We start from the raw sequence: 25,809 nt of genomic DNA on the forward strand, positions 1-25,809 counted from the left end.
AGATGTGTGTAGGTTATATGTAGTATTACCCCATTTTATATAAGAAACTTGAGTATCCTCTCATTTGGCTGAGGGAGGGGGATTCTGGAACCACTTCACCTCACTGAGGGACAGCTGTGTTTAATAGTTATTACAGAGACTTCATAAGCAACTATTGGAATAACCATAAATTATTTTTGACAGAAATATGTCTTATAATATACCAGATATTTTGTAGGAATAATTAGTATATTTATAGTCAAAAATTGAATCGGCATTAAGTTAAAATTTAACAACCAATAACATTAAAATAAACTGAAAATGTCAAAAGTTTATAACTTACTTTTATCTGTTTCAAGAAAAAAAACTATAAAACAAAATGACAACCAAAAACCCCAGTAATCTCTATTTGTTTCAAAACTTGGTACATTTATCTCCAGAATAAAGTCTGTTCATCACATCCGGAAACACTAATGAAATTATATCATTACCAGAAAAGAGAACATAAAATGATTTGTTTGGAAATGTTCATCTCATGTAACATGATGAAAAGTAAATCCTAATAATCTGGGGACATTTTAAAGTTAAGTAATTTTTACATTGATTACATTCAATACAATCTTGTGATGTAAGTGTATTTGTTCCCATTTTACCAAATGTAAACATCATGCAGGTTGTAGAAAATCCAGGATTACCATTCAGATGTGTACTTTCTATTTTAATGTTTTTGGATTAAAAATTCCTATATTCTTTTTTTGTGCATTTTAAGGTGATTTGATATGAAACCTAAAGGCAGTAAATTTAACAGAGGATATACTGGAAATTAAATCCAATGCACGTAAACTGACACAATTTTTAACGTGATATATCTAACCAATAACAAAAAGAAATTATTTAATTTATTTATACAGGATAATGTATCCTCTTGGATTCAAATTTATCAAAACCGACTATTCCTTCACTGCAGAGAATGTCAATATACTCTTCGAAGAAACAAACATGAGGTTATAATTGGTTGGACTCTATTTTCACCAGATATTGCCTTTAGCATTTAAAAATAAAAACTGAAATGTCAGGGTTGCCATCAGATGCAGATTTATACAGGATTCAGATGAAAAGTATGACTGAAGTCACCATGTTTATAATGATAGGATTTACAAATGATTTTGAGCTGAAAGTTTTCATATTTTTCTACTTCTAGCAATCTATTTTTTTTTTTTTTTACCCTGATAGGAAATTTTGGATTGGTTTTATAGGTCATCATTGATTCTTGACCCACAACCCTATGTACTATTTTCTCCGTGCCTTATCATTCTTGGATGCTTGCTTTTCCTCAGTTATCACCCCCAAAATGTTGGTCAATTACCTGTCATTGAATAAAACTATTTCATTTCTTGGATGTGCAGCATACATGTTCGTCTTTATCACTTCTGACACCATAGAATTCTTTATCTTTGGTGCCTTGGCATATGATAACTATGAAGCCATCTACAAGCCCCTCCTATATTCAATTAGAATGTCACCTAGAGTCTATGTGCCACTTATAATCTTCCACTACATTGTTGGCATCTTGCATGGTACTTTACACACAGTGGCTACTTTTAGCATATCCTTCTGGGCATCTTCTGTCACATCCCCTCACTCCTTTCTCTTTCTCTCCCTGACACACACACAAACCAGCTTCCTGTCTCCTACTTTTGGGGCTATATTGAGATATCCACTATACTGATTATCCTAATCTCTTATGATTTCATTCCGCAGGCCATTCTGAGGAAGCATTCTGCTGAAAAGAGAAGAAAAGCCTTCTCTACACGTGACTCTCATCTAACTGGAGTGTTAATTTTTCATGGTACTGTTCTTTTCATGTATGTGAGACCAACTTCCAGCTATGCCTTGGACCATGACATGATGGTGTCTATGTTTTACACCATTGTGACTCCCATGCTGAATCCTATCATCTATAGTTTGAGGAACAAGGATGTAAAAGAGGCAGTAAAGAGTGTTTGGGAAAAATTGATTTGCAAATAAAATATATTTTTCACATTAAACATAAAATTGAAAGAAATTGAGATATTTATTGTCTCTATATCAAAAAGTTATAATTAAAGTGTTATCTTTTAGTTTATTAGTGTCTTCCTGTCATTCTTATATATTCTAAAATAAAGATCACAGTCAACCTACTTCTTATGCAGTTTTTGTTTTTGTTGTTTGGTTGCATCTGCAGCATATGGAAATTCCTGAGCCAGGGATCAAACCCAAGCAGTAACTGCAACCTACATAGCAGTGGTGACAACGTTGGATCCTTTAACCCATTGTGCTGGGTCAGGAACCCAACCCACACCTCTGCAGTGACCAGAGCCACTGAATGGGATCCTTAACCCACTACGCCAGAGTGGGAACTCTTGTGCATATATATTTATACATACATATGTATATATAAAGACTGTATATGTGTATAAAGACACATACATACATATGTAAAAAATATACACACACACATTTATATGCTGATACTGGTGGTTTAAATTTGTTAGGGTTTACATAACAAATTACCATAGACTGGTTGTTTAAAGAAAAGAAATTTAGGAGTTCCCATTGTGGTTCAGGGGAAACCAAATCTGACTAGTATCCATGAGGAGGCAAGTTTGATCCCTGCCTTGCACAGTGGGTTCAGGATCCAGCGTTGCTGTGAGCTGTGGTGTAGGTTGTAGAAGAAACTTGGATCTGGCATTGCTGTGGCTGTGGCATAGGCCAGCAGCTGTAGCTCCTATTTGACCTGTAGCCTTGGAACCTCCATATGCTACAGGTGTGGCTCTAGACACAAACAAAACAAAAATCAACAAAAACAAACAAAAATCAGAAATTTATTTTCCCACTGTCTTGGAGTCTAGATGTCTGGAGTCAGTGTAATGGCAGGATTGATTTCTTCTGATGCCTCTTTTCTTCATTTATAGATGGCAACCTTATGCTTTATCATCAAGTTATCACTTGTTCTTTAAATTTCAGTGCCCAAAACTCTTCTTACAAGGTCAAAATTATATTGCATAAGACCCATCCTAAAGCCATCATTTTCAGTTAATTGCTTCTTCAAAGACTGTATCTCCATTTACAGTTACATTCTGAGTTATCAGGGCTTAAGACTTTATCCTGCAATTATTGGATTTATTCGTATACAAACACACACACAAACATTTTCGTGTGCATGCACACGACACGCACAGAGGCATATGCACATATAATCTTCACTTTAAATGTATAATGTTATCTTTCATATCCATATAACTCCAATTAGATAGGCTCCAATTGCAATTGTAAGTTACTTTACAATTATATCTGACAAGTCTGAGAAATTACCATCTCATGTATAGCAAAATCACAGCTCATGTATTCCCAACCGACTTTGCATGGAGTCATTGGCCTCTGACTCCAGAATAAATCACTCTGCTTCTTCCTTACATCTACACATTTGCAGCAAATGAATCCCAGCCTTGAATTCAGAGATCACAGAGTCTGTGTTCAAATTCCTGGTATCGTGACCATATTGTTTGAGAGGATACATTTCTTTTAATTTTATTTTTTTATTTTTTTTAAGTTTTTGTTCTCTCTTTACACTTTCTTTGTAAAGATTTTTTTCCATTATAGTTGGTATACAGTGTTCTGTCAACTTCTACTGCACAGCAAAGAGACCCAGTCATATATATTTTTTTCTTACATATATATATATATATATTTCTTACATTATTCTCCATTTCATGTTCCATCAAAAGTAACTAGATATTGTTCCCTGTGATAGACAGCAGAATCTCATTGCTTACCCACTCCAAATGCAATTGTTTGCATCTATTAACCCCAGACTCCAGTCCAACCCACTCCCTTGTCCACCCCCTTGGCAACCCAACATCTATGCTCCATGGCCATGAGTTTCTTTTCTATGGAAAGTTTCACTTGTGCCATATATTAGATTCCATATATAAGTGGAAATATATGGTATATGTCTTTCTCTTTCTGACTTACTTCACCTAGTATGAGAGTCTCTGCTTCCATCCATGTTGCTGCAAATGGCATTATTTTGTTCTTTTTACGGCTGAGTAGTATTCCATTATATATATATATATATATATATATATATATATATATATATATATATATTTCACATCTTCTTAAACCATTCATCTGTTGATGGCATTTAGGTTGTTTCCATGTCTTGGCTATTGTCAGTTGTGCTGCAATGAACATGTGGGTGCATTTATCTTTTTCAAGGGAATTTTTTTTTCTGAATATATATCCAAGAGTGGGATTGCTGGGCAATATGGTAGTTCTATATTTAGTTTTCTGAGGTACCTCCATACTGTTTTCCATAGTGGTTGTACCAATTTACATTCCCACCAGCAGTGCAAGGAGGATTCCTTTTTCTCCACACCCTCTCCAGCATTTATTTGTGGACTTGCTAATGATGGCCATTCTGACAGGTGAGAGGTGGTACCTCATAGTAGTTTTGATTTGAATTTCTCTAATAATTAGTGATGTTAACAATTTTTATATGTGCTTATTGGCCATCTGTACATCTTCTTTGGAGAAATGCCTTTTCAGGCCTTTTGCCCATTTTTCAATTCTTTTTTTTTTTTTTTTTTGCTGTGGAGTTGTGTATATTTTAGAGATTAAGCCTTTGTCAGTTGCTTCATTTGAAACTATATTCTCCCATTCCATAGGTTGTCTTTTTTTATGGTTTCCTTTGCTATGCAAAAGCTTGTCATTTTGATTAGGTCCCATTCATTTATTTTTGCTTTTATTTCTTTTGCCTTGGGAGACTGACCTAGGAAAACATTTGCATAGTTTTTATCAGAGAATATTTTGCCTATGTTCTCTTCTGGGAGTTTGATGGCATCTTGTCTTATGTTTAAGCCTTTAAGCCATTTTTAGTTTATTTTTGTGCCTGGTGTGAGGGTGTGCTCCAGTTTCATTGATTTACATGTTGCTCTACAGTTTTCCCAGCACCACTCTCTTTTTTCCCATTTTATATTCTTGGCTCCTTTATGGAAGATTACTTGACTGGAGGTGTCTGAATTTATTTCTGGGTGCTCTATTCTCTTCCATCAGTCTATATGTCTGTTTTCAGTACCACACTGTCTTGATTACTGTGGCTTTGTAATATTGCCTGAAGTCTGGGAGCATTATGCCTCCTGCTTGGTTTTTGTTCCTCTGGATTGCTATGGCAATTCAGGTCTTTTATGGTTCCATATAAATTTTTGGATTGTTTGTTCTATTTCTGTGAAAATTGCATGGGTAACTTGATATGAATTGCACTGAATCTGTAGATAGCTTTGGGTAGTATGACCATTTTTTTATTTTAATTATTATTATTTTTTTACCTTTTTTTTTCTACTGTTCAGCATGGTGACCCAGTTGCACATACATTCTTTTTTCTTATATTATCATGTTCCATCATAAGTGACTAGACATATCCCAATGCTACACAGCAGGATCTCATTGTTAATCCATTTTTTTTTTTTATCTTTTCTAGGGCCGCTCCCACGGCATATGGAGCTTCCTAGGCCAGGGGTCCAATTGGAGCTGTTGCTGCCGGCCTATGCCAGAGCCACAGCAGCACGGGATCCAAGCCACATCTGCAACCTACACCACAGCTCACGGCAACTCTGGATCCTTAACCCACTGAGCAAGGCCAGGGATAGAACCTGCAAACTAGTTCCTAGTCAGATTCGTTATCCACTGCACCACAACAGGAACTCCTGTTAATCCATTTTTAAGATATTAATTCTTCCAAACCAGGATCATAGAATATCTTTCCCTTTCTTTGCATCCTTTTTAATTTCCTTGATTAATGTTTTATAGTTCTCAGCATATAAGTCTTTCACTTCCTTGGTCACATTTTTTCCCAGGCATTTAGTTTTTGTGAGTGCCATTTTAAGAAGTATTTTATTTTTGCATTCCTTTTCTAATATTTCATTGTGAGTATATAGAAATTCCACTGATTTCTGAATGTTAATCTTGAAAAAACTAAATAATCAAAATAAGAAATGCAAAAGGAGAAATCTCAATGTGTACTATAGAAATACAGAAAACCATAAAAGAATACTATGAGCAATTACATGCCAAAAAATTTGATAACCTAGAAGAAATGGACAACTTTCTAGAGACTTACAGCCTGCCACAATTGAGTCAAGAAGAAACAGATCAACTGAACAGACCAATCACTAGAAATGAAATTAAATATGTAATAAAAACACTCCCTACAAATAAAAGCCCAGGACCAGGTGGCTTCATAGGTGAATTCTACCAAACATACAAAAAAGAACTTACACCATATTTCTTAAACTTTTCCAAAATACTGAAGAAAGAACACCCCCAAAGACATTCTATGAAGTTGTCATCACCCTAATAGGAAAAGCAGATAAATTTACTACCAAAAGAGAAAAATATAGCCCAATATCTTTGATGAATATAAAAGCAAAAATTCTCAACAATATTTTAGCCAACTGAATTTAACAACATATAAAAAATTTCATAAACCATGACAAAGTGGGATTCATTCCAGGTGCACAAGGATGGTTCAACATACACAATCAATCAATGTGATACACCATATTAACAAAAGAAAAATCAAAAACCACAATCTCAATACATTCAGAAAAAGAATTTGACAAAATCCATTATTCATTAGTGATAAAAACTCTTACCCAAGCAGGTATAGAGGGCACATACCTTAACAAACTAGAGCCTATTTATGACAAACCCACAACAAATATTGGAGAAAAGCTGAAAGACTTCCCTCTAAAATCTGGAACAAGACAAGGATGCCCACTCTTACCACTTTGATTCAACATAGTATTGGAAATTCTAGTCACCACAATCAGGCAAACAAAAAAAATAAAAGGTATACAAATTGGGAGAGAAGAGGTAAAATTGTCACTGTATGCAGATGACATGATACTATATATAGAAAACCCTAAGGACTCCACACAATAATTACTTGAAATGATCAACAAATTCAGCATAGTGGCAGGATACAAGATTAACATTCAGAAACCATTTGCTTTTATTTTTTCAATCAAAGATTGGACACTAAACCCATTCTGTATTTCTTCACTGCAGACAGAGACTAAGCTTTAGCATTTATCAAGATAATATTTAAATTTGAGAATGACAAGTCCAATCATCACGGGTTTTCCTTCTGGTTCCGACTCATCTTTGGCTCACTTTTATTGGTTCTGCTTTTCTTGAGAACCCTGACTAATGCAGACTTTGCTGCTGAGAATAGCTCTAGAGAATCAGAATTTTAAGGATTAATCATCTAAACGTGTTCTGGCATCTCTGGTACTGGCTGCCTAAGATGATTAAACATTAGTATTATCTAAAGACACTAATGATTATTTCTAGTAATATTCTAATAGTCTTCACTGATAGTCTGTGGCATGGTTTGACAATAGAGACATGCAATTATTAAAATTGGCTTCTCAAAATAAAGTATAAGGAGCAAGGATCTGGGTGGCTAGGTATATGATATTTTCACACTTTTTTAATCTGGATAATGAATATAATGAAGTTGACCTACTGCCTCTAGTATCATTGGGCAAATTAGGGAATGGAAAGGATAAACTAATGGATTCAAATTCCCAAATTGTGAGCCACATAAATGGCTTCAAAGTTGCATTGCCTGCCCTTATTTCCAGTAGCTGCAGAAATGAGTTTTCTGAAAACACAACCCAGAATCTCCAGTCCTCACAGAATGTCTTCACAGAGTGTCTATCATTAAAATGAGGGCACTGATTGTAGGGGGAGAAAATGTAATCCTTAAAACTGTAACAAGAACATGTGAGAAGTCTCTGATGAAGTTAGGACATTGATCCTCTAAATTTTGCTAAGTCTATGTGGCCAAGAGAAGTAGTTTTGCCATTCTGATCACTTTGTTGCAGATAACTCGGTGCAGACTGGCTGAGGGAAGTGTTATGGCCTCTTCTGAGGCTGTCATTGTGCAATTCAATGCAGATTCTCATCAAGACCCACCCACTCCCACTCCACCTTTCTTTACTTCTGGACCTATGACTAGATAGGAGTCCCACAATCCATAAAGGTGAGGTAGGAAGAATGACCCATGTGGAGGTACACTACACTCTGAAATAACTGATTTTTCTAATTTATATAGACAAATATTGGGAACATGTGTGGCTATTAAGGGTGAGGGACAGTGGTGGAATGAATATAATGTTAGATCAGACCAAATTTATTGCTAGGGGCCTATTAAGCCAAGATTCTTCTTTCATGTCACAGATGGCAGAGTTAAAAAGAATTCTAACAGGTTTGATTGGTTAGTCTGCTAAAACATGGAGTAAAAATGTGAGCTAATTTTTAATGGAGAACCTGCTTTGGCTTAATGTTGGGAAAGTGATTCAAAGTCCTAGGGAGATTGCACTGTTAGAGAGGGTTTCTCATTTAATATATATTCACTCACACTGGGATTGTGTAAAAGACATATCTTTCACCAGCAAGTTGAGAAATACATTTGTGAAGGGAGCTCCAGCAGTCTGAAGATATCCATGATTAGTCTTCTCTATTGGCCAGATCTTACAAAATTTGAGGCTGTTAAACTGGGAATTCTAAATGCAGTGATGTGAATTGGATCCCAGAGTGGCAGGAGCCAACTGGCAAAACTCAACTCTCAAATTTCGGTGGTCATTGGAGTTCCCTTGTGGCTTAGCAGGCTAAGGATTCAGTGTTGTCACCACTGTTGCTCTGGTTACCACTGTGGCATGAGTTCCATTCCTGACCTGGGAATTTCCACATGCCACAGGTGCAGCCCCCCCAAAAGAAGTGAGGTGGTCCTAGTTACTGCAATGGATGGCAGAGTCAGAATAATTTGATTCATATATACCTATGACATTGGCTAGTTTATCATGACTTTTTAGAAGTAAAATAGGAAACCTATTAAATTCTTACTTGATCTGCATAAGCAGACAAGATTAGATCAAGTGAACCAAAGTCTAACTAAAGCCATTAAAACAGATAGTCACAGCTGTTTAATTCCCAGACTGGATCCAGTTTACAGACACAGAATCCTTTCAAGGAAGTGTTTCCCTTAAGGAAGCACCTAGTAAAAACCCAGAATTTATATTCGTAATATTTACCCCAACCCTTCCCAAAGTGACCTAAATATTTTTCCAGGGATCTGCACTGGGTAAAGGAAATAGTCACAATTTTCTGGAACTACTGAACACTGATGTTGAACTGGCATTGATTCCAATTGAGACCCAAAATATCACTATGGCCTTCCAGTCAGACTAGAACTTTATGGAAGGCAAGTGATCAACAGAGTTTTAGCTCAAGTCCATCTCACAGTGAGTCCAGTGGATCCCTGAACCCATCCTGAACTTGTTTTCCCAGTTCCAGAATGCATAATTGGAATGGATATACTTAGCGGTTCACAGACTCCCCACACTGGATCACTGAACTGTGGAGTGAGGACTATTATGGTGGGAAAGTACAAATGGAAACCATCAGAACTGATATAGCGATAGAAAGATTTCCATTGTTGCAGATGACAAGTTGGAATGGTAAAGTGCTATTCATGTGTATTAATGTTCCCTTGGCCAAAGGTAATCACATAAATAGATCAAGAGTCAGTCTAGGAAGGATAACAAAAAAATGGATATAAGAAATGTTTTATTGGAGGCCATTGTCATATAGATATAACATGATTTATTAATGACTCCATAATTTTCTATTACATTTATACATAATATTTATTAAAATATTTCTCAATATGAGCTTCATTTTCCTTAAAATATAGTGCTGTTATAAACATTATGATACTCATAAATTATTTGTATGACTACTTTTTACACTTACATCCTTACATATTTAGCCTTTTTGTTTTTTGTTTGTTTGTTTGTTTGTTTTGCCTATGAGGGGAATCACTAAATAATGACTCTGTGGCATCTAAGAGTGTTTTGTTTCTTTAATAATGTTAGGGTAGTGTCTAGAAAGGCACTAATAAAATAGGAAAATGACATAATTTCAATCATAGAACATACTGCATTTCACATCTTCTAATTTAGTTACACATATCTATTCATTAGTTTATAGTGAGGGGGAAAACTGATCTTTAAAATTTAAAACATTGCTAAATAAATGAACACATCTGCCTTAGATCTGAAGACATAAGGATCTACTAGAAGGAAATTATATCATTATATTAAAATTTTTAAAACATTACTGAAAAGTAGATTTTGATTAAGTATACATACAAATTAAATACATGAAAGAATAAATTGTATTATTTCAAATGTCTCACAATGTTGACAATTTGAGAAGAAATTTTCTCATTGTCTTTCTAACATCTTTGTTCTGCAGACTGTATATCATAGGATTAAACATCAGGGTGAAAATTCTATAAAAAAGAGCAGTTTGTCTACTCCTTCATACTGATTGGATTTGGGGGGGGTTGTTTTGTTTTGTTGGGGTTTTTTTTGTCTTTTTGTCTTTTGAGGGCCGCACCTGTAGCATATGGAGGTTCTCAGGCTAGAGGTCTAATCGGAGCTGTAGCCACAGGCCTACACCAGAGCCACAGCAACATGGGATCCGAGCCATGTCTGTGACCTACACCACAGCTCACAGCAACACCAGATCCTTAACCTACTGAGCAAGGCCAGGGATTGAACCTGAAACCTCATGGTTCCTAGTTGGATTCATTTCTGCTGTGCCACAACGGAAACTCCGGTTTTAGGTTTTAAATAGGTGACAGTGGCTGATCCATAGAATAAAAGTACAACTACGATATGGGAAGAGAAAGTGGAAAAGGCTTTGGTTCACCCTGTTTTTGATGGCAACTTCAAGATGGTGTTCATTTATTTAGCAAGATTCTGATATATATCAGAATTATATAGAACTCAGGAATCAACATAAAAGGAAGAGTGACAAATAATACACCAAATATATAGACCACCAGCTCATTCACAAAGATGTTTTCTCAATCAAGCTTCAATAATGGGGGGACATCACAGAAGAAGTGATTGATTTGGTTAAAACCACAAAAGGGCAGAGAGAAAATCTGGCATGTTTGTCCTATCTCGACTGGAGTTCCATTGATCCAGGAGGCAACCACCAGCTGGACACAAACCTTGGGGTTCATGACTAGAGGGTAGTGTAGAGGGTTAAAAATGGCCACATAGCAGTCATAGGCCATCACAGCCAGAAGGAAACATTCTGTTCCTCCCAGCATAAGGAAGAAACACATTTATGTAGCACAGGTAAAAACAGAAATAGTTCTTTTCTGGGTCCAAAGGTCCATGAGCATCCTGGGAAGAGGGACAGATATATAACAGATTTCTAGGAAGGAAAAAATTCTGAGGGAAAAATACTTGGGGGTCTGAAGAGTGGCATCTACTTTTGTTATTAGAATAATGATGACATTCCCCAATAGGATAATCATTTGATGACTAAGAAAACCCCAAAAAGAAATGAGTGAAATTGGGGAATATCAGCAAAGTCCAAGAGAACAAATTCCATCATTATAGTAAGATTTGTTTCTACAATTTTCAAATGATTTTCTCTCTGTGGATTTACATTTCTTGACTGCATTTTCTTCTTTTATACTTGGATTGAGACATGGGCTTTGGTTGTAATAAATTCTTAGTTACTTTGTCACACTTGTTTTCTGCGATTCTGGGAGATTTGATGTGAAATGAGGAGATAAACCCTCATCTGCAGAAAAAAATCAATTCAATATATATATATATATTGCTAAAATTACATTCCATGTTAGATCTGCATTTAGTTATACAAATATGAGCCATATGCATAGATATTTTCACTTAAATTATGGTATGAGAGGGAGTATGTAGATAGCTTATTTATTTTGGTCAAAACTCAAACATTACTTGACCACTTCCATGATTTTCATTCCCACCTAATCTGGTCCATAACATAATATCTGTCCTAAAACATCTAATGCAATGTTCCACTGACTATTTACATAGCTTTTCTACCCTTGACATTAAATGCAATAATTCAACCTGTAAAGAACAGAGCACAAGGCTCTGCCCCAATACGTTACTACATAGGTGCTTCTGAATTAAATTAAAAATAGAAATTACAATTAAATTTAGAAGTGAGAAAGGGTTATTATAACTATAAGAATATAAAAGCCATTTTTTTATTTTAACTCCCTATAATTTTCCAGCAATGCTCGTTCTAATTTTTTGAATTAAACTAGATCTCATTGCTTAAAAAAAAAACACAACTTTTGGCCTTTAACTAATTTTAATACTAATAATATTTGGGAATAGTGCTTTATTTCAAGCCAAAATTAAATGTTCCTAGGGAAAAGTAAAATCAATAAATAAGAAATTCACCAGGGAGTTCCCATTGTGGCTCAGTGGTTAAAGAACCCAACTAGTAACCATGAGATTGTGGGTTCCATCCCTGATCTTGCTCAGTGGGTTAAAGATCTGGCATTGCAGTGAGCTGTAGTGTAGGTCACAGACATTGCTTAGATCCTGCCTGCTGTGGCTGTGGCACAGGCCAGTAGCTACAGCTCCGACTAGGCCCCTAGCCTGAGAACTTCCTGCTGCAGGTGCAGCCCTCAAAAGACCAAAAAAAAAAAAAAAAAATTCACCAAAGTAGTCCAACACCTTCCCTGTTTATGATCCAATTTGATTGGGTACCATAATCAGTATTAGAACATGGGCTACAAAAGTCGAAGCAAATATTCTTTTGCAGGAGATTATAATTTGAAAAAAATAAATGCTTCACAATATCCCCAGCAGAAGGAAACTCACTAATAAGAGGTCATTCCTTCTCATAGAAATCCTTTACCTGTAATGGCAACATTTACTTTATTATTAACATAGTAAAATCTTTAACATGAATGCAATACTTCTTCTTTGATTATAGTTCTCTTAATGGCTTTTTTCATAAAATGTATAAATTTAACATCATTATCCTTATTAACAACAAATTAGAAATGTATATATTTTAAATGCTTCAAACTAACTTTTTAATCAAAAAGTCACAAATCTACCTCAAATACTGCTATCTTCAATAATGAATACATTTCTGGCCTACATATATCCATGATTTTAGTTGTTTGATATTATTTACTGAATCTTGATCATTAAATTAATAAAATTATCCTGAATTTAATAAGAATATCAAAATATTTACCATTTTCAATTTGACTGATGCAGCTTTTCTCTTACTGAATAAGTATTTATAATATTTTAAAGTATTAAGTAGTTTTTGATCTATAAGGTTTTTAAACAAGAAGTGCACTTGCTTTTAAAGAGCAAGTACTCTTATGAGGAAACAGTCACTTCTTCCTCCTGGGAATATCTCTTTTCCCTCTTTACATCTAATTGGTAGTTAAGTGTTCTTATTTGCAGTTAAATTAGTGTATTTTTGGAAACAATTCTTCCATGATAGAAAAGACTTTCCAGCAGACTCTCCACAGAATATAATTGCATGCACTCTCCAGTCTCGAAACAGGGTCAGAAGGGCATGGATGTCCTAGGGGAAAAAAAAAAATACTCACAATGGTCCAACATTACCTGCAGGAAAATATTCAAATTCTTTATCAGTTGATTTCTTACCTGTGCTAGTTGATTTTCTACAAATCAAATAGATCTTTTCAGCAGATCATGCATTGTTAGTTATCTGGTCACATTCTACTTATTTTTGCAAGTTTAAGGGGCAGTAGTTTTCTTTGAAGAGGGACATGTTTGTGGTTGTGGGATAAATTTTGTGAAGACAGAGGCAATTCTGTGTTATCAAAATTAAGATTACTTTATACAAATTATGATTTTCTCTTAGACACCATGGGAATCCCTGAATAGACACTCTCAGCTCATTAACAAACAATATAAAAAAGGATTAAGAAAAACTATTACCTATAAATTTTTTTCTAATGAAAAACCCCTGTCTCTCATTGCAACATTGAGCAATTTAACATTTCTCAATTTCAGACCTCCTCAAAAGGCTTATGGGGAGAAACACTTCAAGCATGATCCTAATTATTTCTAGCCCTATTGTTGCCAATACTTGGCCTCTGTTCACCTGTGCCAAATAGAAATGTGGAGACAGAGTTTTGGGCAAAGGAGAAAAAATAGCTTTATTGCTTTGTGAGGCAAAGGAAGGTCACAGCAGGCTAATGCCTTAAAAACTGTGGTTCCCCCCCCCCCCCCCCCCGCTTCAGAGTGATTGGGAGGTGGTTTTATAGTTTGGGGAATGAAAAATAGGGCCACAGATAAGGATCAGGGTAGAGGTGGGCTTGCCTTGTTTCAAAGCTGGTGTTCAGCGGTCTGGTCTTCTTTCCAGAATAAAGAATTCTTCACTAACATCTTCCATTTGGGGGGTTTACTTTTGTAGAAGAATTCAAAGATATTGTTATCTATATTCCTTGAGGAAGGACCAGGACCCTTCTCCAAAGCTGCATTGTTGTTTCTTGATTGCTCCTCTCCGGTCTCTGCGTCCCCTCACTTCCCTGATTAGAAATTTTTGAACTTACCCTCTGAAACCCAGGGAAGGTCATGGAGGCTGAAGTTTATTCCCCCAAAACAGAAATGGGGGATACAGAAAGGCTCACATGCCTAGGAGCCCATAGGACCCTGCCTGGTTTCACTATCTGACTGCTGTACATTTGATCAAGTTTTGTTATTGTTCCTGTAACATAGCCATTTTCCATGCCTGAGGCTCTTCTCATCTTTCCTATATAAGGAGAATGTTTCTTCCAACGTTGCTCCTCTCTCTTTCTCTCTCTTTCTCTTTCTCTCATATATATATACCAGCAGCTTATACTCCCTTTTAATTCTTTCACTACACTTGCATTCCATGGTGCTAAGTACTTTCTTTTTTATTTTGGTTAGAATATAGTTGATTTACAGTGTTGTATCAATTTCTGCTGTACAGTGATCCAGTCACCAGTCATATATACAAGACCTGGGAAGTTCTGTCCCCACCCCCCACCCCTGCCTCCCTGACATAGGGCTGTTCCCAAGCCAGGGATGGAATCCTGTAATCCCAGAAGGAGCTGTGACTTGCACCTTAGCTGTAGCAACACAGGATGCTTAACCCACTGTCAGAGGCAGGGTATTAAATGGGTGCCTGCACAGAGACAAACCATATCATTAACTCACTGTGCCACAGTGGGAACTCCAAAACCTGTGAAGTTTTAGATTCAAATAATCTCTTACAGATCATAAATGGTGAAAAGTCTATCAGAAAAAAATAAACTGACAATTATAAATATTCTACATGGTTAGTTTCATGAGCTATTGCTACTTTTGTCTCTAAATACTTAATCTTTTATTTCCCTAAACAAGATTAATTTATAAATAATCCCTATTTTTGAGAACCTAATGGGAATAAAGATTGATTGGATAAAACATCCATGTTCCTACATAAACTTGGTAATTTTTACCTAATTACATACTCATTCTTTTTTTGTTTTGTTTTGTTTTTTGCCTTTTTGCTATTTCTTGGGCCTCTCCCACGGCATATGGAGGTTCCCAGGCTAGAGGTCGAATCGGAGCTGTAGCCACCAGCCTACGCCAGAGCCACAGCAACTCGGAATCCAAGCCGCTTCTGCAGCCTACACCACAGCTCACAGCAACGCCAGATCGTTAACCCACTGAGCAAGGGCAGGGACCGAACCGCAACCTCATGGTTCCTAGTCAGATTCGTTAACCACTGCGCCATGGCGGGAACTCCTACATACTCATTCTTGAGTAATTTTAGAACATGATTCCTTAGAAAGTATCCTGATATATTCTAACTATAAACTTGATCTACCATTTGAAAGTTCACTAACTTCATTAATACACAATTTAGTTCAGTAAACTAACCAAACAGTAACAGAAATGAAGGACCCTTTTCCTAGTAATTACATTCCATAGGGCCTTCTTTACTCCCTTATATCTGAGGCTGTAGATCAGAGGGCTCAGCGTGGGGATCACCACTGTGTAGAACATGGAAGCTACCTTGTCCTGATTCAGGGAGTAGCTGGAAATAGGTCTCAGATAAGTATAGATGGCAGTGGAATAGAACAGAATGATAGCTATCAGGGGAGAGGCACAGGTTGAGAATGCCTTGTGCCCCCGCCTCCCCTCCCTTGAATGCATATGAAAGATGGAGAAGAGAATGTAAGAGTAGGAGGTGAGGATCACCAGCAGATTCCCAACCATACTCACATCAGCAAAAGTGGACAAGATGCTTTCATTAGGGTGTGTGTCAGAACATTAAAGTTTAAAAACTGGAGGGCTCGGAGTTCCCTTCATGGCACAGTGGTTAACGAATCCGACTAGGAACCATGAGGTTGTGGGTTCAATCCCTGGCCTTGCTCAGTGGGTTAAGGATCTGGTGTTGCTGTGACCTGTGGTGTAGGTTGCAGACACGGCTCGGATCCCGAGTTGCTGTAGCTCTGGTGTAGGCTGGTGGCTACAGCTCCAATTAGACTCCTAGCCTAGGAACCTCCATATGCCGTGAGAGTGGCCCAAGAAATGGCAAAAAAAAAAAGACCAAAAAATAAAAATAAAATAAAAATTGGAGGGCTGTCACAGAAGTAAAGGATGACATTGGCCCTGCAGAATAGCAAACTGCTTACATAACTTGTACTAACCATGGAGTTCAACTGTCCTGCAGTAAGAGCCCCTCCTTCCACTTCCTTTTTATGCAAACTATCCTGGACATATTCAGGGTATAAAGTAGAGGGTTGCATATGGCCACATAACAGTCATAGGCTACTCACTCCAAAATTATGCATTCAGTTGTGCCAAAGTCTATAAAGAAGAACATCTGCAGGAAGCACCTGGCAAAGGAGATGGTTTTCTTTTCAGATAATAAGTCTACCAGCATCTTTGGAGTAATGGTGGATGAGTAACAAGTGTCCACAAAGGACAGATTAGCCAGGAAGAAATACATGGGGTGTGTGAAGTCAGGAACCTATCCTAATTAATAGGACCATTCCAATATTCCCCAAAATTGTAAGTGCCTGAGTCACACACACACACACAAAGCATAATGAAGGTAATCTGTAGCTCCAGTGGGTCTGCTAATTTCAACAGTCAGCAAAGTATCATGTGTTCTGGCCTTTTATTACAAATATAGTGTGCTTAATCTTACATTGGGTGTAAATATTTTACAGGCTAACGTTCACAAGAAAGGTAGAAATGTTAATGAGGCTAATCACGTATTGAAAAAATGCTGGGATAATAGAACATAGTAAATAGAATGACTGCAGTAAGAATAAAATTAGTGGACAAACGAATAAGCATTGGGATTTATTAAGCAATAGTCTGTACTGATTCTGGGTTGTAGGAAGCTCAAATCACTGATGTAAGTCCACGTATTTCCCTTCCATGTCTGAAAATGCAACACACAAGTTCTATTCTTTCTCTTCCAGCTACATCCAAAATTCAAAGTAAAAGTATCCTTGAAATCTCTCTCATTCTCCCAACAGGTATGTGTATTTAACTCAAATGCATTTATTTTCCTCTTCAAGGCCATTCTCTATATTCCTCAACTCCAAAATCCATGCATTGCCACTCCAAAATCGAAAGCACCAAAAATAGCCCATTTCAAATAACTGATATTTTGACATCTGTCATGTTTTTCAGAATATTTTTGTAATGCTTTTAACAGTGAACCAAACAACTGATCTCATTACAAAATAAACTATCAAATTAATGTCACCGTAGCAATAGCAGACACTGTACCTGTGAAAGGCAGTGAATGACAGCACCAGATACTCAAAACTTCCTCCCAGGTCTTATTTGTGTAGGATTTTATTTTATTTTCTATTAGAATCACTGATAAATCAGTTGAAGTATAAAAAGAAAGAAGAAAATTTTCATCTTTTCAATGAAATGAAAGCACTGAAAAATCATTATATCTATCTCTTTGTAAAAACTTGAGACACCTTCTGAGTAAATACACATTGCTGCTTTTTATTTTGTTTTCCTTAAAGAAGATTGGTAAACCATGGGGACTAGATTATAGGTTTTAATTGAAGAGTCAATTCTCTAAAGATGAAAACTCCAGTCTCAAAAGGAAATAAGATATAATCACAGGCATTCAATGGAATCAAGCATTATGTGGGACTTGCACCATAAATAAGTTCTCCCCACCCCCCTACCCCCACTGTACAGGATGGAGATCAAGTTACTCTTACATGTATACATTTTTCCCCACTCTTTGTTCTGTTGCAACATGAGTATCTAGACATATTTCTCAATGCTACTCAACAGGATCTCCTTGTAAATCAATTCTAAATTGTATCTGATAACCCCAAGCTCCCAATCCCTCCCACTCCCTCCCCCTCCCATCAGGCAGCCACAAGTCTCTTCTCCAAGTCCATGATTTTCTTTTCTGTGGAAAGGTTCATTTGTGCCATATATTAGATTCCAGTTATAAGTGATATCATATGGTATTTGTCTTTGTCTTTCTGACTCATTTCACTCAGGATGAGATTCTCTAGTTCCATCCATGTTGCTGCAAATGGCATTATGCCATTCTTTTTTATGGCTGAGTAGCATTCCTTTGTGTATATATACCACATCTTCCTAATCCAATCACTCTTGATGGACATTTGGGTTGTTTCCATGTCCTGGCTATTGTGAATAGTGCTGCAATGAACATGAGGTGCACGTGTCTCTTTTAAAGAGTTTTGTCTGGATATATGCCCAGGAGTAGGACTGTGGGGTCATATGGAAGTTCTATGTATAGGTTTCTAAGGTATCTCCAAACTGTTCTCCATAGTGGCTGTACCAGTTGACATTCCCACCAACAGTGCAGGAGGGTTCCCTTTTCTCCACACCCCCTCCAGCACTTGTTATTTTTGGATTTATTAATGATGGCCATTCTGACTGGTGTGAGGTGGTATCTCATGGAGTTTTGATTTGCATTTCTGTTATAATCAGCAATGTTGAGCATTTTTTCATGTGTTTGCTGGCCATCTGTATGTCTTCCTTGGAGAACAGTCTATTTGTGTTATTTTAAGGATTTTGGCCAAAATTTTAAAAATAATAATTTCAATTGGCTATTTACTTGCATCTTTCTTTGTAATTTTATCTTGTTCCAAAAAGGTACATAGGCCACTACCAAGTTATTATTCTTCCCTATGTATGTGTGTGTGTGTGTGTGTTTGTGTGTTTGTGAGTACCCCTCCCTTGTCTGGGTAAATTTAACCTCTAATCCAGCTCTGTGCTTGAGTGAAATATGTGAGAAGGGGAGGCTAATTACATCTATTGTTTTTTAAAAAATTGATACCTTGAGCTAATCAGACAATATGTAAGAAAACCTAAGGTTTTTTTTTTCTTTATCATTTCAGAATTATGTTGAATATGTTGATAGAATTGTCTGTGATTCTATCTTACAAGGAAATGAAACTCCTTGTAACAGTGGGTGAAGGGAGCATTCCTAGAAAGGGGTCAGCACTGACAGAGGCTCACCCCATAAGTTTCAATGGTGTAGTCCTACTATACACATGATATGTGGAAATAGCAGTCCCTTAGGAGGAGAAGCGGGTCCAGACCCCTCCTGGGGCAGGAAAGGGATGACCACAAGAGCCATCATAGACTATGAGAAATGTTTCAAAAATGCCATCATCTTTAAGGGAGAACTGTCAGAATTCTGCTTTATGGGATTATTTATCCCTTTGGTAACGGTCCTGCCCTCTGTGATTGGAAATGTAACCCAAAAAGCAGAAGCTAATGTATCAGCCCTATGGTATTGGTAACATGCTTGAGGTGGAAAATTAAACCATGGGAGAAAGGTGACTATAGCAATCTATCCACATCTGAAATAATAGGATTATAAACTGCTATAATCTTGCTATTATAGGAAGAGTTAGCAAGAAATATTTGGGGTAAAATTAGGAATACATAGTGCTCTAGAGACTGTTCCTGGGACAGTAGCAGCAGCTTTCTGCCAGATTTAAGATATTTTGAAATCTATTTGGAAGATGCCAAATATACCATTCATAGAATGCTTTTTTAATAAATTCTATTGGAGTATAGTTGACTTACACAGAATTCTTAACTGAAGCACAACACTGCTGCTCAGACTTTTCGGAGGAACATGGAGACAAAGACTCAACCCAAATCTAATTAACTAAAGATAGTTGGCAATACTTTTTTTTTTTAAGTTGGGAATTTGTCATATCTGTGCACAAATAAGCTCAGCCAATGCCATGATAAATGTTCATATAAAGATCAATTCTCAAAATGTTTTCCTAAACAGGTAGGGGGACAAGCCACACAACACCAGCCCCTGCACAGATTAGGGCAACCTGATTAGTGATCATTTCTGTGCTTTCTAAAATCCTTTGGTTAATGTGGCACTTAGGCTATCCTGCCATTAGGTGGCACTCAATTCAAATAGTAGGCTAAGTCCAACTCCAAATTTCACCCAGAAATTTTGGAGATTTGCTTGTCTTCAGAAAGTTGACAAATCTCTGGCCACACTCACCAAGAAGAGGAGAGAAAAAAACAAAATAAAGAAAATGAAAAAGAGAAATCTCAATGGATACTGCAGAAATACAAAAAACCATAAGAGAATTCTATGAGCAATTATATGCCAACAAATTTGACAACCTAGAAGAAATGGACAACTTTCTAGAGATTTACAGTCTGCCAAAACTGAATCAATAAGAAATAGATCAACTGAACAGACCAATCACTAGAAATGAAATTAAATATGTCATAAAAACACTCCCTACAAACAAAAGTCCATGTCACAGGCAAATTTTACCAAACATAAAAAGAAGAACTTATACCCTTCTTCTTAAACTTTTTCAAAAGGTTGAAGAAGAAGGAACTCTCCCAAAGACATTCTATGAAGCCAGAAGCACCCTAATAACAAAACCAGACAAAGATACCACCAAAAAAGAAAATTATTGGCCAATATCTTTGATGAATATAGACACAAAAATTCTCAAAAAAATTTTAGCCAACTGAATCCAACATATAAAAAAGATTATACAACACGATCAAGTGGGATTCATCCCAGGTTCAAAAGGATGGTTCAACATATGCAAATCAATCATTGTCATACACCACATTAACAAAAGAAAAGTCAAAAACCACACGATCATCTCAATAGATGCAAAAAAAGCATCTGACAAAGTGCAACATCCATTCATCATAAAAACTCTTACCAAAGTGGGTATAGAGGGAAATACTTTAACATAGTAAAAGTCATTTATGACAAACCCACAGAAAATATAATACTCAAAGGAGAAAAGCTGAAAAAAATTCCCTCTAAAATCTGGAACAAGACAAGGATGCCCACTCGCACCACTTTTATTCAACATAGTATTGGAAGTCCTAGCCACAACAATTGAACAAAAGAAATAAATGGTATCCAAATTAGAAGAGAAGAGCTAAAATTGTCACTGTATGAAGATGGCATGATATGATATATAGAAAACCCTAAGGACTCCAAACAAAAAATACTCGAACTGATCAATGAATTCAGCAAAGTAGCAGGATACAAGATTAACATTCAGAAACCAGTTGCATTTCTGTATACTAACAATGAAATATTAGAAAAGGAATATACAAATACAATACCTTTTAAAATTTCACCCCCCAATAATTAAATACCTAGGGATAATCTTGAAAAAGGAGGTGAAAGACTTATATGCTGAGAACTATAAAACATTAATCAAGGAAATGAAAGAGAATTCAAAGAAATGGAAACAAATTAATTCTTGGTTGGAAGAATTAATATTGCAAAAATGGCCATACTACCCAAAGCGATCTACAGATTCAATGCAATTCCTATCAAGTTACCCATGACATTTTTCACAGAACTAGAACAAACAATGCAAAAATTTATATGGAATCACAAAAGACCCAGAATTGCCAAAGCATGCCTGAGGAACAAAACCTATGCAGGAAGCATAAGTCTCCTAGACTTTAGGCAATATTACAAAGCCACAGTAACCAAGACAGTGTGGTACTGGTACCAAAACAGACAGACCAATGGAACAGAATAGAGGACCCAGAAATAAACCCAAAAACCCTTTGTCAATTAATCCTGGACAAAGGAGACAAGAATATAAAATGGGAAAAAGACAGTCTCTTCAGCAGATGATGCTGGGAAAACTGGACAGCAGCCTGCAAATCAATGCAAGTGGAACACACCTTCACACCATGCACAAAAATTTAAAAAATGGCTTAAAGACTTACACATAAGCCAAGACACCATCAAACTCTTACAAGACAACATATTCTGCATTAATTCCCTGAAAAATTTTGTGTGCTGGCCATAACCAAACTTGGCTCTAGAGCCATGCCCAGATTGCTCCTCAGGCGTGGCTAGATTATCCTGGGCACCAGCTAGTTTCCTTGCTCCAAGTTGGCTGCTGTAGCTGCAGAGAGATCATTGACCTGAGGAGGGGAGTCATAGCCCCAATCCCAGGGAGTCTGAGTCTGGTTCCCAGGGAAAGTCAGAGTGAGTTTCCACTCTGCAAAAATGAGAGCGGGCACTCACTGGATGGCTGCCGGCAGAGGGATTATACACCACCTTGGGCTTGTGAGATTCGAAGGCCAAGCAGAAGGCCTTGGAGAGGGCGCCAAGGCACAGCCTCAGAGCATGGCATTAGGAGAGCGAAGGCAGGCCACTGAGACTGTGTAAACCTTCAAAGCCCCAGGCATACCAGGTCTGGGCTTGGGGGTACCCTGAGGCAACTAGTGCAAGCTCTGCAGGGCGCCACCTTCACTTCAGGCCAACTTCGTGGTAAGTTTGAGGGAAACCAACTTGAGGCTTGAGTGCGGTGAGCAAGGGGTAAGTGGTGCGCTCCGTGCCAATGCCCGGTGAAGCCCATGGCCACTGAGCCCACTGGACGGACCACTTGCTGTGGCAAGGTGGTGGGCTTTTGGCTCCCTAGGAACTTGCTTCTGCCCAGCCCTGGACTGAGCAGTGCAGGAGCTCTGGGAACAGGATGGAAAGAAAGTGCCCCACTGGACTTGTGGGGTGCGAGGCACTGACCCACTTGGAAAGTTCACGGCTGGCCTTGCATTCCAACAAGCTGGTAGGAAGAGATGGAGGGTGGGAGCGGATAATTCTCAGACCTGCTAAAATGGTCATTACTTACCCTAGAGCTGCAGCGAGGAGCGGGCAGCAGAGGCTGCCCAGGCCACACCAGATTTGGCCCCTGGAGCCATTGCTGGAAAGCAGAACTGTGGCTTCTGCGTGAGAACTTCTGCAGCGCTGAGTAGTTTGGAAACTTCACACGTGCACCTCGCTTTCTTCGGTAATAGGCGAATCTGCCAGACTCCACTGATCTGGCTCCACACTTAATTCTCCTGTTTGTGAGATATTCGCAGCATAGGTGTGATGTAAAGAGAGGCCAACTGCTAAGGGATAGTGTCTTCGCACAGGAGTCCATGAGTTTTCTTAATGTTTTGTGCCCTGAGGTGTGAGTTGTAACTGTTTTAATGTACTTGGAATAGGTGTGGTTGGTAAATCTCAGGGCTAAACATTTGCAACTGTGCTATCAGTTTATTTGTATCTTTCTTTGGAAGAGAAATTTGTAAGGTCTTTAAAAAAAGAGAGAGAGATCCTGGTTCTTTCAGTGCTTCTTCTTACTCGAAGTGCTTTCCTTTTAGAAGTTAACTTTCTGTTGTCTCTATAGGACTTTTTGTTCCCACTTAATATGAATTGTGAGGCTTTGAAAACAAGGACCAATTGTATCCATTAAGAAAGTAAACTCAGAGAGGACAAGATGGCGGAGGAGTAGGGGGACATGCTCGCCCTCTCCCACAAACACAACAAAAAAAGCACATCTACAGAATAAATGACTCACACAGAACAGCAACCAGTTGCTGGCAGAGGAACCAAAACTCTAATAATGGCAAGAAGTTCGTGACATTACTGGGCAGAATGGGAGAAAAGAGGAGAGTGAGAGAAGGAGAATCCGAGCGGGACGGGTGCTCCCGAAAGGGAACTGCGGAGGAGAAAGGGATCCCACACCCTGGAAAGTCACCTACATGGGGGAAAGATCAAATGAACCAGAGGAATCTCCAGATGCAGAGAAGAGTGTAGCAGTAAGTTGGAGTACAGAAAAGCCGATCAAGAACCGAACGGACCATCCGAACTACAGGCACAGTCACCAAAAATTGAGACGCCTGGGTGGGGGCTGGGCACCGAGACCTCGGCTCCAGAGGTTAGTCCCCAAGAATGGGCTGGGGGGGGGCGGGGCGGGGCGGAAACTGCTTGGGAGGTCTAGAAACCATTTGATGGGGCAGAGACTGCCTGGGAGACTAGAAAACAAAGCTGTTGCAGAGGAAGGAAGCAATACTCTAGGGGCGGGGAAGTGGAAAGCCGCATCCGAGGGAACATGGGAGAAGAGCCTGGTCTGTGCCCGTGCTGGGGAGGGGAGAGAAGAAGGGGTGGGTCCCCATAGAATACCCCCCATGCCACAGCAAGCTTACAGGCCCGCTAGCTAGCTGAAAGCTGTGTTTCCCAGTGCATCCCCTCCCCCCACCCCCACCACCCCCTACGCTCTCCCCGAACCTGGGGCTGCCTGCCATCCAGGAGGGCTGGCCTCAACAATTGCCTGAAGCCTACCACCGCAGGGGCTGTCCCCGCACAGGCCTGCTTGCCCTTTGGAGGGGCTACACTTCCACAGAGCACCACCAAACACCACCAGCCCCCGAGAAAAGGCCTGCAGCCCAGAAAAGCTAGCACAAGCCTAGCCAGGCCATGAATAGATCTGCCTAATTCTCGGACGGTTTTTCTGAGTCGGGCTGTGGCCCTGCTACCTGCCCAAGACCCCAGGGGGTGCCAAGCTCTAGCAGATCAGCTGCATAGGACTGTCAGCTCCAGGCAGGACCCCCTACAGCCCAGAAAAGCTGCAACAAGCCTGGCCGAGACGGGAAAAGAACTCAGACGGTTTTTCTGAGTCAGGCTTCCCTGGGGAGGAGCCTCTTGGATTTCCAACGGCCCTGCTACCCGCCCAAGCCCCCAGGGGGTGCCCCACTCCCACGGAATAGCTGCTCAGCACCACTAGCCCCCTGGAGGACCCCCTGCAGCCCAGAAAAGCTGCAACAAGCTTGGTCAAACAGTGAAAAGATCCGCCTACATTCGCAGGCCATCCTTCTGAGTGGGGCTGCCCTAGGGAAGAGCCTCTTAGGTTCCCAGTGACCCAGATAGCCGCTCCAGCCCCCAGGGGGTGCTGCACTCCTGAGGAACAGCTGCCCAACACTGCCAATCCCCTGCAAGAACCCCACAGCCTAAAAACACCAGAGCAAGCTCTGCATGACCAAGTGAAATCTGCTACCATCATGGTGTGGACCTCCCAGTCCTGTCTGCCCCCAGAGAGTCCTCCTTTGCTTCAAAGAAACACTGTTAGCCCCAGAAAAGCCACACTGCCTCAAAAAAGATTGACCAACAACGCCAGCCCTCAGGAAATATTCCACGGCAGTGACAAGGCAAACACTGCCCGATAACAGAGAGTACAACTACCTCAGGAAAAAGAAAACAATAAGCAAGATAAAGAAGCAGAGAACCCACCCCCAGCCAAACCAACAGGAGAACTCACCTTAAACAGTCAAAAATGAAGCAGATCTCTGCAGTCTGACAGACCTGGAGTTCAAAAGAGAAACAGTGAAAATACTGAAGGAATTAAGAGAAAATATGAACAGTAATGCAGATACCCTCAGAAAGGAACTAGAAAATATAAGGAGGAGCCAAGAAAAACTAGAACATTCATTTGCAGAGATGCAAACTGAACCAAGGGCAGTAAAAACCAGAATGAATAATGCAGAAGAACGAATCAGTGATATGGAAGATAGAATAATGGAAATCACTCAATCCAGT

General features: G+C 38.7%; 3 pseudogenes; 1 reads left to right on the forward strand and 2 right to left on the reverse strand.

The window, feature by feature from the left end:
* The first annotated feature begins 1,033 nt into the window (after positions 1–1,033).
* Positions 1,034–2,007, forward strand: LOC125124138 (olfactory receptor 5T1-like; annotated as a pseudogene).
* Positions 2,008–10,281: 8,274 nt separating this feature from the next.
* On the reverse strand, positions 10,282–11,550 carry LOC125124512 (olfactory receptor 10AG1-like; annotated as a pseudogene).
* Positions 11,551–12,780: 1,230 nt separating this feature from the next.
* On the reverse strand, positions 12,781–22,813 carry LOC125124513 (olfactory receptor 5F1-like; annotated as a pseudogene).
* Between the last annotated feature and the right edge of the window lie 2,996 nt (positions 22,814–25,809).

This window comes from Phacochoerus africanus, chromosome 4 (assembly GCF_016906955.1).
Source record: "Phacochoerus africanus isolate WHEZ1 chromosome 4, ROS_Pafr_v1, whole genome shotgun sequence".
Classification (NCBI taxonomy): domain Eukaryota; kingdom Metazoa; phylum Chordata; class Mammalia; order Artiodactyla; family Suidae; genus Phacochoerus; species Phacochoerus africanus.